General features: G+C 46.0%; 2 long non-coding RNA genes across 3 annotated transcripts; one reads left to right on the top strand and one right to left on the bottom strand.

The window, feature by feature from the left end:
* The first annotated feature begins 7,193 nt into the window (after positions 1–7,193).
* On the top strand, positions 7,194–8,163 carry LOC127300220 (uncharacterized). The gene is made up of 2 exons (XR_011745095.1): positions 7,194–7,630; positions 7,817–8,163. It is a non-coding gene; the product is annotated as an uncharacterized lncRNA (long non-coding RNA).
* Positions 8,164–8,311: 148 nt separating this feature from the next.
* Positions 8,312–9,839, bottom strand: LOC127300221 (uncharacterized). 2 transcript variants are annotated; one of them, XR_007850987.2, is made up of 2 exons: positions 9,332–9,839; positions 8,312–8,658 (listed from the first exon to the last, which is right to left on the bottom strand). It is a non-coding gene; the product is annotated as an uncharacterized lncRNA (long non-coding RNA). The 2 variants fall into 2 exon arrangements; XR_007850986.2 differs by having other exon boundaries at positions 9,394–9,839.
* Between the last annotated feature and the right edge of the window lie 3,565 nt (positions 9,840–13,404).

Raw genomic sequence — 13,404 nt, 5'->3', positions numbered from 1 at the left:
CCACCAAGCTGGAATTGGTCAGAATTGTGTGGTGTGCTTCGGTCATAGAATGGCCGTCCATAAATATCGTTGATTTCCTTCCGATCGTGCCTTTTCCACTTAGTCTCCCCTCGTGCCGCGATCGAGGAAGACCAATCGGCTTAAGGTCAGGAACAAAGTCAACACAAAACTCAATTACCTCCTCATTTCCATAGCCCTTGGCAATGCTTCCTTCTGGCCTAGCACGGTTACGAACATATTTCTTTAATACTCCCATGAACCTCTCAAAGGGGAACATATTGTGTAGAAATACAGGACCGAGGATGGAAATCTCTTCGACTAGGTGAACCAGGAGGTGCGTCATAATATTGAAGAAGGATGGTGGGAACACCAACTCGAAACTGACAAGACATTGGACCACATCGTTCTGTAGTCGTGGTAGATCTTCTGGATTGATTACCTTCTGAGAGATTGCATTGAGGAATGCACATAGCTTCACAATGGCTACTTGAACATTTTCCGGTAGGAGCCCCCTCAAAGCAATCGGAAGCAATTGCATCATAATCACGTGGCAGTCGTGAGACTTCAGGTTTTGGAACTTTTTGTCCGCCATGTTTATTATTCCCTTTATATTCGACGAGAATCCAGACGGGACCTTCGTACTGCTCAGGCATTCAAAAAATATGACCTTCTCTTCTTTGGTCAGAGCGTAGCTGGCACGACCTTGAAACCATTCCGGATGCCGGTCATTAGGGTCTTTCAAACGTTGCTGGTCCTGCCGTGCTTCCTTTGTATCATTTATCTTCCCATACATGCCCAAGAAGCTTAGGAGGTTCACGCAAATATTCTTCGTAACATGCATCACGTCGATTGCAGAGCGGACATCTAGGACTTTCCAATATTCTAGCTCCCAGAATATAGATTTCTTCTTCCACATGGGTGCGTGCCCGTCAGCTCCTTGCGGAACTGATTGTCCGCCAGGACCCTTTCCAAAGATGACTTTCAAATCCTTGACCATATCAAATACCTCAGCACCAGTACGTTCCGCAGGCTTCGGCCGGTGATCTGCCTTGCCGTTGTAATGCTTACCTTTCTTTCTTACTGGATGAATTTTCGGAAGAAATCGACGATGCCCAAGGTACACGTTCTTCTTACAATTTGGCAAATATACACTTTCAGTCTCATGTAAGCAGTGCGTGCATGCATTGTATCCCTTATTTGACAGTCCGGAAAGGTTACTAAGAGCAGGTCAATCGTTGATAGTTACGAAAAGCAACGCTCGTAGGTCAAATTCCTCTTCTTTGTGCTCATCCCACACACGTACACCAGGTGTGCCCCACAACTGTAAAAGTTCATCAACTAATGGACTTAGGTACACATCGATGTCGTTGCCGGGTTGCTTCGGACCTTGGATGAGCACTGGCATCATAATGAACTTCCGTTTCATGCACAACCAAGGAGGAAGGTTGTAGATGCATAGAGTCACGGGCCAGGTGCTATGGCTGGAGCTCTGCTCGCCAAAAGGATTCATGCCATCTGTAATTAGACCAAATCTTATGTTCCTTGTGTCAGCTGCAAAATCTTGGAACTCTCTGTCGATCCTTCTCCATTGCGTTCCATCTGCGGGGTGTCTCAACTCCCCGTCCGACTTACGGTCCTCTTTGTGCCATTGCAACAACTTGGCATGCTCTTTGTTCCTGAACAGACGTTTCAACCGTGGTATTATAGGAGCATACCACATCACCTTGGCGGGAACCCTCTTCCTGGGTTTCTGGCCCTCAACATCGTCACCAGGGTCATCGCCTCTGATCTTATAACGTAATGCAGTGTATACCGGGCATTCATTCATTTCTCATATTCACCGCGGTAGACGATGCAGTCGTTGATGCATGCATGTATCTCGTTATTCTTTGGAAACATATTCTTCAACATTTTCAGCAAGTTTTCAAATCCTGAGTCAGCTACACCTTCATGTGCCTTCCATTTCAGCAAATCCAGTGTGTAGCCCAGCTTTTTCATACCATTATCGCATCCGGGGTACAACGACTTTTTGTGATCCTCTAACATGCGATCCAAATTCTCCCTCTCCTTTTCAGTTTCGCAGCTTCTCCGTGTATCAGCAATGGTCCGACCAAGATCATCAACGGGCTCATCACGTGCATCTTCTTCACCTTCCCCTTCACCTTCCCCACCTTCAGCATCCTCCATGAAACTATCACCGAAATGATCAAGATAGTTGTCATCGATGAAATCATCCCCTTCTTCATATTCTTCCATTATAACCCCTCTTTCTCCATGCTTGGTCCAACAATAATAGCTTGGCATGAAACCCTGCCGAAGCAGGTGCATGTGAACATCTCTTGAGGAAGAGTAACCCTTCTGATTCTTACAGGCAACACATGGACAGATAACAAAACCCCCCTGCTTGTTCGCATTAGCCACTACGAGGAAATCTTTCAAACCCGTAGTGAACTCGCCGGAGAGTCGGTTACCGTACATCCATTGCCGATTCATCTGCATTATTATAATATAAAATATATAATTAACCATCATGTATTTGTTAAACTAACTAGCTACAAACAATAGAAATTAAACAATGAACTACACACATGCATATTTTATCAATGACACATGAAAGGTTCAAGTTGCTAACCGCGATCGAGGAGGAAAACATAAATGAGGAAGCTCAAGTGTGGCTCCGACACTTCATATCATGTTTGTTTCATGCTCTTGGGGCATTTCATCAAACACCTTGTGTGCATAAGAGGAACCAAAAGCAAACCTAACACCCCTTGTGAAGTTTGTGAAGAGAAGTGACACCAAATGGCTAAGTGTGGCTGCTAGATGGGTATATATAGGGGAGGGGCTTTAGTCGCGGTTGGCCTGGTAAACCGTGACTAAAGATGCCTGAAGGCCTTTAGTCGCGGTTGGCCTGGCCAACCGCGACTAAAGCCCCTCACGTGCACCAGCTAGCCACCGAGCGCCCTGGACCCAGGCCTTTGGTCGCGGTTCGCCTCCCAAACCACGACTAAAGGTCCCATTAGTCACGGTTCGAAATATTCGGGGACTAATGGAGCTGGATGGAAGGCCCTTTTTCCACCAGTGGGAAGATACAGTGAGGAGGAGGAGGACGCCCAGCTCGCCAGGTCGCGCGGAGGAGGAGGACGCCAATCTTGCCGGGGTTGTGCGGAGGCGGAGACCCATCTCGTTAGGGTAGCGCGGAGGAGGAGGACGGTGATCTGGCCGGGTTCGTTCGGAGCCAGACGCCCAACTCATCAGCGTCGCGCGGAGGAGAAGGACGCTGATCAGTTCGTCCGGGCCGCGCGGAGTAGAAGGACGCCTATCTCGCCGGATTCGCGCAGAGCCAGATGCCCTGGTTTGACGGTCGCGGGGAGAAGGAGTCTGGCACCCTCGTGGTGAAACCCGGTCTAGCGCCGCCGCAGGCGCCTATCTCGCCGGGCCGATTTTTCTATTTTTTGCAGGCATCGAACGAGGACGAATGTCCTACTTTTTAGCGCTAGCGGTTTTTGCAGGGTACATTATCTTAGTCGTTTCTTTGTTGGACTTCTTTTCCGTGAGCTAGGGCGTGGCCCATGTGGTGCAGGCACGATCGGCCCATGGATGCGACGATGAGGAGCCAGGGAACCGGACGACGTACCACGGTCACATCCAGTTTTAATAGTAAGGAAGACTAGCTCAATGCTCACGCGTTGCTGCTTAATCATAAGAGCATGTACAATGGCAGAGAAGCTATGTCTTTCCTTACCCGCCATATCAGCTAGAGAAGGCATTATATATAAGTCATACAATGCATTTTCTCTTACATCCATCTCTAGCAATTAATACGAATAATTAAATTTTGGAAGAAAATTTGTTGCTAAGGGAAGACTACAACTTTTACTGTGACTAGCAGAATGCCCGTGCTTCGCTACGGAGCAAACGGCAGTTAATATCTTTCATATGTATCTAAGGGTAGTGTATGGTACCTCGCCATGTAGTGTACAATCTGTGCACACACAAGTAAAGGATATTTAGCTCTGGAGCATTGTTGCTTGAAGCCTATAGCTCGTCTATCTATTCCATGCAAACTACATATTGGTGTTCTAGAAAGGCTCACGCTTGAAACATGAGGCAGGGAAAATTAGAGAAGCGAGACAAGTCAGGGCGTTAGGAAAATTTAGACATGGGCCTGAGAAAAATTTAGAAGTTCTCTAAAAATTGTCATGGTGATGCTGATGTATAATGGGTGCCAGCGTTCTCCCTGAAAATCATAACGAACTTGCGGTCAATGAGATTTTTCAAAGCATCAATTTCATAATGGAGTTTGATGTTAATACATATCTGTGCCAATAATACAAGATTCAACATAATGTCCTAATATGGACGAAAAATAAGCTCAGTTTAATCTCTATCATTTTGAACAGATAAATATGACAGTCTATAATCTGTTATCCCGAAATGTTCTTTGGATTCATTCAATAATGAGAAAAGTGTATACGTATTTAAAGTGGGTACAAAACCTTTCTAGAACTCCAAAAAAAATCAAAGCATAAACATATACCGCGGATAAACAGAAAAATCCCATGTACAACAATTATAAATCTCCTAAAGTGCTCTTGTCAATTCAGTATGAGAAAGATGCATTTTGTACGAACGAGGACATGATAAAACAGAATCAAACACATAAAACTAATCATGTACTGAACCATGGATCACTTGTTATCTTCCTCTCTAAAGCTCATCTTCTCTAGTCCCCTCCTATAAAGATGTATATTTTTTTGGCCATCCAAATGTCTCCACTAACCCCTTAAATCGACCTTTGGCCACTCTGGTTCTCTATCCTATGTTATTCTTCTTTCTCCATGTTGATTCGGCCTCCAGTTGCAGGTTTGACATAATAAGGTGCATTTTTTGACAATTAAGCGTTGATGATTTACAGTATATATTGTCTATATCGCTATGTAATAATACTCAAATAGAAACTTGTGTAGTAGCCCCTACCACGAACAATGGGAAGAGTAAGAAGTGAGCCTAGCTCATTTGGTTAGGGAAGTGGATGTACAACCCAGTCACCCAGATTCAAGTCTTCAGGGACGCGAATTTGGGTTCTTATTATTTAAAAAACCAAATCACTGTAGGGGCTTCCCCTACCGTATTCCTTTCAAAAAAACAACGGGAAGAGTAGGCAGATCAACAATTCTCCATGCATGCGCTGACTGCGTGGAGTGGCGGATACAACACAAAATTGCAGGGTGGTCCAATTGAGTATTTATTTTATTTTATTTTATTTATTTATGATTTTTTATATATAGGCTATGTAGAAATTCTAGGGAACACATGGTGTAATTGGAGAAACAAAATCAGATGATCTAGCAGAGAAAAATAGGTGTATACATCTGGCTTTCCACATCAAATTCCCATCCAAGCGGAGAGAAAGCTACACCAGTGGAGGTCAAGTGTGCCACACCCGAAGAACATGGCCAGGAGATAGAGTCTAGTGTAGACACCAGCACCTCCCGCGTCCAACCAGTGTCACCACCTAATTTTGGAATTGATCCAACATCAACACCAAAATATGTACATAAAATGCATCCTCGCAATCAAAGTTCAACAACTACATAGGCCACTGAAAAATTAACAAAGGTTGAAGGATAGAAAATTGAAAAGGCCAACATTTTTTCATCAGTGAAGTGGTCCGGAGCGGGTCACATGCTGAGAAAGACGTTGCGGCCTCTTTCCCCTTCCTGGCACCCACACAACTCCATCGACTCCAGCATAGACGTAGCCATGATTCGGGCAGCGGTGTGGTGCCGCCTCCTAGCGTCCTCCTTGCCATCGGGCACTGCAGTATAGCGGTGATCGACACGGCGGAGCGCGCGAGCGAGGCAAAAAGGAGGCGGCCGAAACGACGGAGCGCACGTGGGAGGCAAAGGGGAAAGGGCGGAGCGCGCGAGCAACGAAGGAGAAGGAGGGAGGCGGCGGGCGGCGCGGCGGGAGGGGAAGGGGAGAGACGATAGGGTTTCTAGTGATTGGCGATTGCCTTTTCCCCTCCGTTCAGGATTTTTTTGTTTCTCCTCGGGCTGACCCAACCAGAAGCCTACTTGTGGCTCAATGGATGTGGAGGGACGCGAGCGAGCGCGCATCGCTTTCTCGACACATGCCCTATCATGGATAGGCCAGGAGTGCTTCATGAGGGTGCAACATTTATACCTTTAGATGTTACCCATGTATTGCTCCTATCGTTCTATCATCGGTACCGTCTTTCTAGTTGTTATTCCCCAGTCGGTGGCATGGTTGGCAGTGTTGTTCGTAACGGCGATGGCGTCATCCTTATAGTTGGTGACATGGCCATCAACGTCGTCGTGCCTACTGTCAACGGTGTAGTCAGCAGCATTGGTGACCCCGTCCCTACTATCTGCGGTGTGGCGCAGTGGATTAGAAGCAGAGCGGGCAGTGTGGCGAAGTGGTCAAGCTAGGCAGACATGAAGGCAAGGAAGGCTAGGCAGATATGAAGGCAAAGAAAGCTACTCCCTCCGATTCATATTAATTGACTTCAATATGGATGTATCTAGAACTAAAATATGTCTAGATACATCCATATTAGAGTCAATTAATATGAACTGGAGGGAGTAGTGTAGCTTGTACTATATGTTTTAACGTACTCTGTTCAAAAAAAAAAGCAAGCCAAAGCTAGCTAACTAAGCAAGCAATCGAATTGATGGATGGATGGATTGTACATTCATGTGTACGTGGTGTTCTGGCCTGCTGAGCGTGCATGCTCACTCGCGGGAGATGCGTCCGTCCCGTGCGACGGCAGATGGCTGGCCTGAATCGATCAACCCATTTAAAGCTTTCCTCTAATTTAAGCGGAGGACAATTGGTAGTTCGTGAGGATGTTGTTAGCGATTTTATAGGGATCAGATAGATACCGCTCTTTTTATGTACTCTCTTCACTTATCCAGCCAGACGTGGGATAAATCATCTTGGATAGTAGACGTGAGGGGTATTATTGTCCATCCTGAAAATGTGACACCAGGCATTCACCAGTTTGCTTTTAATAGTAGAGATTGGAGAATTTAGGAGCCGTTCAGTCTATTTAATCCAACGGTGGAAAAACCAGTAGTACCGAAAAGTAGTGGAAATTAAGTACCGGAAAGTACTGGTAAGTAATAGAAGGGTAGATACGTAATGTCGCATTCAGATGCCATCCCTCCTCAAACGTCACCCTCCCTGCGTCGCCGCTCCCGCTCCATCCCGTTGTGCCATGGAGGCGGCCGCCGCCCTGTCGCCTCCCCTCGTCGCCGCCCTGACGCCGACGCAGTCTTATACCCTCCTCGCCGGCATACTGCCTCGCCGCCCATCCGCGCTCGCTCACCACTGCCATTCCCTAGCCCCTGCAAAACTCTCCTTTTCGACCGCCACTCGGCACCGTGCTGGCCTGTGTCTGCGACTAGTGCCGTGCCATGAAGCTCAACACGGGATTCTTCGCCCAGGACGACGTGCTCCACCCGCACCTCACCGTCCGCGAAACGTGGAGCTCTCCAACGACCTCCAGATCTCCCCCGGTGGATGGCCGGGGCGAAGCAGAGAAGTTGGAGCCGGCTGTAGCCGTAGACTCCAGTATACGAACCCGGCTTGAATTTTACAGCATGTATGCTATAAACTGATCTATTATCTGCCCTATCTAATATTTTGAAGGAGATCCTGCAAACTCCAGTATACTACCACTACTATTTCTTTCCCCAAGCTTAACTCACTGTTACCTTATGTGCTCTTGTTTATGTGCCTCCAAGGATCTTATATCTGTGAAGTAATGCATAAAGCTGTACTTGGTCAGGCTGACGATGTGCCAGTTCCTCGTGCTGATAAACCTGAATCTCATAGCCATGCCTCTATCAAGAAAAGAGAAGAACATCTGCAAACACATAGATTGGACAAGTAAGAAGAACAGCTGCAAAGATGCTCCAAGTTGTTGTCAATCGAGCCAAGGAGGGTGTAGTTTGAACCAAAGGCGCAATCGTCTGGGTGTAGTCATCAATAAAATGTAAAACATTGATCTGGTATCATATGTAATACTGCCGGTGGTGGGTTTTGTTAACCAGCTCGCTGGGTTCACAGGAACCTGTCCTGTGTCTTTGCAAAGAGATAATAAAAGACGATGTGATGGTTAATCTTTGTATTTTATTTTCCTGGCACATCAACTTCACTCGTCTGTCTAATAGAACCATTGCTGAATCTTCTACAGTACTTGATTTTACTGCTAATACTCTATTATGAGCTCACTTGCGATTGATTCCTAATGGAGCAACTGAACAGAACATTTCACACAAGATAAGCAATGAGCAAACTATATACAGTACAATTCTCCATATTAAGCCAGCTTTTCAATCTATCTAGCTTCAGAATGCTCATAGACTACTTTATCTTAAAAAAATGTAAAACCGCCATGATTTACAATTGTTTACAATAATTCAAATAGGACTGAGCCAGCATAAGTCCTAGCTGGACCTGAGCCTAGGTATTAAGATGCAGGATGGCCATCTTGGAACTATCTTGGGATAGCAACCGCACCGAGTCGAAAAACCTCATGTTCCGAAGCTTCAACCCTTTCCGAGCTTCCCTCATGACTTCAGGACTTCAGTATACTGTATACTGCCCAAGGCCTGCCGGTATCCCAACCTGAAACATCGAAGGGCAAATCCTAATAAGTGAGTGCTACTGCGTCGTTAGTTTCTGTAACTAGAACTTTCGGCATAGGCTACAGTAAATTGATGAGAAACTACAAAATACACATTACCATTGCTGCTACTAAATACTACAGTAATAAGGTTGTGCATATATTTGTATGGATGGCAGCAATCAAATCTTACATGAACAGATCTTGATGGTTCTTCAGTACTCATTGTGAAATTATGAGTAATAATTCATAAAATAGTTCTTCACGTGAATGCTAAAAGAAATGAAGATAATTTTCCATACTCAGTTGTTGTAGTGTGTTAACTTTGGAGCACCTGAACCTAACAAACTTTATTGGTTCGGAATTGGGCACTGAAGGCATTCAAGTTACATAGCAATGGTGGACGTGGCTAGACAAAACTAACAGACATGTAAAATGGTTGTGCCTTATTCATTATACTTCCACTCACATATGATTGCACGAAAGAACCATCCCCATTGAAAGCGTATGTCTAACATCCAATATTCTAATTAGATCAGATGATGTCACAACTGAGCAAAAATCACAGCAGAGTAGTTAAACTAGCACCACTGCATTTGCAGGCTTTACTTGAGATATTTCATATGCTTTAATATGATTAAATTCCAGGTAATTAATGTTGTTATGAGTTCTCACAGTGATATTTCCGAACATCAGAACCTAGACCATTGCATGAATAGCACAAGGAAATTGTTAACCTGATCATCAAAGAAACAAGGTGATTTGCAAATCACTATCTCGGAGGTGGCGGTGGAGTGCAGGGACGATGCCGGCCCGGGGTTCGGACTGGGCGATGTCGGTGCACTGTACCTGTCAAGCTCCTGGGAGAGGCGGGCGACCTCCCGGAGGAACGCTGGCCAGTCGTGGGCGAGCAGACGAGGCTCGCGACCTAATAGGCGAGGCGGCCGAGGTCCTTACCAAGGCGGGCGCAGTGCACGAATGGGGTGCGGAGGCGGAGATCTGATTCGGCTGCGCTTCCGGAGAGTGGAGGCTTCGGCTGCGCGTGCGGCGATCGGCGACGCGTCCCGCGAGCGGCGGGGCAGGGCCGCAGGGGGCAGAGGATTGTGGCAGTGCAGCACTCAGATCGTGGACTCAGGAAGTGCTCGCTAGGGACCGGTCGTGCGGGGTGGGTTAGGCTCCAAAAATTACCACAGTAACCCTGCTTAAGTTAATTGAAAATCCATAATTAACTGCTAGATCGTACGGACAGAATAAATTAGACCAGTAGTGCTGGGTAGTACTCGAAATTACTCCCCAATCACCGTAACACAGCTCCTCAAGGGAAGACATATGTGATACAATGGAGAAAATAGTATTCCCTTATTTGCTAAGAGATGATCCTTTAGCTAAGGGAAGACAACCTTCTCTCTCTTTATTCTCTCTCCTCCAACTAAGCAAAAATCTGACGTGACATCTCTAAGAAAAGACTGACATCACCGCATTGTACATGCCCTGAGACATATCTAGTTCTCAACCACGGTTGACAAATCTTCTCTTTTATCTCACTCCATTGAACTAATTCCCCACCTTTGTAATGCATTAGTTGAAACAGATTTACATATTTTCCCAGAAAAAAAAATCTTGTTACATGAAATTAATGGGAGAAAAAACAGGGGCACCGTGCCATGGACACCACCATCACCAGATATGGATTACATATTTGGGGTAGTATTTGAGTACTGATAGGAAATTGCCCAGACGACATAATTACATGTCAGGTCGTGTTGACTGTATCTAGGAGGAGTTAACTAAACAATTTTATGCCGATGCAGACATGCAAAGATCACTCCATGACATTCCTACATAACAGATCAATCCATTACCCGTGTCTGTAAGTTGCAGGCTTGTATGCATGTTTATTGGTGGAATGTATTGTTCTAGTGTACATAATCGGTAAATCACGCTGAATATTTGCTGCCAGAAACTCGATGGAGGATAGCATATCTTGTACTGGATCGCACCTAATCAATTGGATCGGTCAACAATAATGTTAATGAAACATAAGGCACCATTAAACATCTGGTTGAACTCTTTGTAATTTAGTTCTGTTTTTTAGTTTTTTCGCTTTAGGAGCCCTTGGGTTGATCCTCTTAACCTTTGTAAATATGGGGTGAACCTTTGTTTTTTTCGTCTTCTCTATCTCTACTATATAAAAAGGAGGAACTGGTTCTGTTTCCTCCGGTCAAAAGTTTCGTCCTACATATTTTTATCTAACTATTTTGCCCTTCCACCAAATCACATAATCACATAATCACGTACTCCTTCCGTTTCCGTTTCCATGCATCTCTTCCCAAATATCTTTTTCCAAATCTGCCCCTAATTATTCGTTCCTTTCCTCCAATTAATTCTCCCATTGATAACCACTAGGCTCCTGTTTCTAGCATCCAGCCATGCACCGATGCACAGCCAATCAGCTGAGAGAGCCTTTTGGGCAGGAGAATTGAGCCAAGTCAAGGTCACGCCCAGGGGAAGGGAGGGAGTTGAGGGGATTACCGATACCTCCAGGATGAGGCCACCGGCACTAGCGTTGTGGTCTTTGATGAAGAGGTGCTCGACGCAGTGGGGGCATCGCCGGTAGCGCTGGGAGCAACAGGTTTCCACTGGCCTCCGGTCTCCCGTCGCCGCTCCCTCTAATGCCGCATCCACCCACCGCACATGGAGGCACCCACCTGGAGCAGCGACATGACTTGCCGTCGACCTCTGCCCCTCCAGCCTCGCCTCTCTAACGCCCCCTCCCCAGACCTAATGGAGGCGAGGCCTTGGATGCCACCGAAGAAGAGGATTTCCGCCAATTTCACTGACCCCTGGATGACTTGGACCTACATGAGCGCACTCACCTCCATTACCAGGTAACAATGGAAGGACTTCATATTCGAGTAGGCTCCTCACCATTCTGTTTCCCCGTAGAAATTTTGTATCCAACTTCGCGGGATCAGTAGTATTTGTTGCTGGTTGAAGTTTTCTGATATGACCCGATCCATTAGAAAATCTACATCAGAATTCAAGCACTTACAGCTGAATGTGTGGTGCCTTAATTTGATCCCATTTACACTAATGAATTTTGATTTTGTTAAGAAATGGAAATTTTGGTGTGACTACTGAAGGTGTGGAGGTACCTTGCAGCCTTGTCGATGATTGATGCAACTGAAGATTGATGACCCACAAGTATAGGGGATCGCAGCAGTCTTCGCGGGTAGTATAACCCAATTTATTGATTCGACACAAGGGGAGACAAAGAACACTTGGAAGCCTTGACAGCGGAGTTGTCAATTCAGCTGCACCTGGAAACAGACTTGCTCGCAAGAGTTTATCAATAGTAACAGTTTTATAGCAAGATGAGTGAAATAACAAAGAGCGAGTAACGAGACAGCGATAGTGATTTTAGTAAACAGCAGGATTAAAATACTGTAGGCACGGGGACGGATGACGGGCGTTGCATGGATGAGAGAAACTCATGTAACAATCATAGCAGGGCATTTGCAGATAATAATAAAACGGTGTCCAAGTACAAAGCAATCAATAGGCATGTGTTCCAATTATAGTCGTACGTGCTCGCAATGAGAAACTTGCACAACATCTTTTGTCCTACCAGCCGGTGGCAGCCGAGCCTCAAGGGAAACTACTGGATATTAAGGTACTCCTTTTAATAGAGTACCGGAGCAAAGCATTAACACTCCGTGAACACATGTGATCCTCACATCACTACGATCCCCTCCGGTTGTCCCGATTCTTGTCACTTCGGGGCCATTGGTTCCGGACAGCGACATGTGTATACAACTTGCAGGTAAGACCATAAACAATGAATATCATGATGAAATAATAACATGTTCAGATCTGAGATCATGGCACTCGGGCCCTAGTGACAAGCATTAAGCATAACAAGTTGCAACAATATCATCAAAGTACCAATTACGGACACTAGGCACTATGCCCTAACAATCTTATGCTATTACATGACCAATCTCATCCAATCCCTACCATCCCCTTCGGCCTACAGCGGGGGAATTACTCACACATGGATGGGGGAAGCATGACTGGTTGATGGAGAGGCATTGGCGGTGATGATGGCGATGATCTCCTCCTTTTCCCCGTCCCGGCGGAGTGCCAGAACGGAGACTTCTGGCTCCCGAGACGGAGTTTCGCGATGTGGCGGCGTTCTGGAGGCTTTCTGGCGACTTCGACTTCTCTCCCGTGCGTTTTTAGGTCGAAGGCATTATATAGTCCGAAGGAGGGCATCGGAGGCCGGCCGAGGGGGCCACACCATAGGGCCGCGCGGGCCCCCCCTAGGCCGCGCCGCCTTATGGTGTGGGGCCCTCGGGCCTCCACCTTACTTGTCCTTCTGGCTCCGTCAGTATTCTGGGAAAATAGGGCCTTCTGCATAAATTCCGAGGATTTTCCTGAAAGTTGGATTTCTGCACAAAAACGAGACACTGAGCGATTCTGCTGAAAACAGCGTTAGTCCGTGTTAGTTGCATCCAAAATACACAAATTAGAGGCAAAACAATAGCAAAAGTGTTCGGGAAAGTAGATACGTTTTGGACGTATCAACTCCCCCCAAGCTTAGCTTATTGCTTGTCCTCAAGCAATTCAGTTAACAACTGAGCGATAAAAGAACTTTCACGAACACATTTGCTCATATGACGTATATATTCTCATGATATGGCTAATACTTAAGCAGTTCATAATGAGATGCATACAAATAAGATCAT

The sequence above is a fragment of the Lolium perenne genome, chromosome 5, assembly GCF_019359855.2.
Source record: "Lolium perenne isolate Kyuss_39 chromosome 5, Kyuss_2.0, whole genome shotgun sequence".
Taxonomy (NCBI): domain Eukaryota; kingdom Viridiplantae; phylum Streptophyta; class Magnoliopsida; order Poales; family Poaceae; genus Lolium; species Lolium perenne.
Note: the sequence above shows the minus strand (reverse complement) of the source record. Positions and strands in the feature narration are given on the sequence as shown.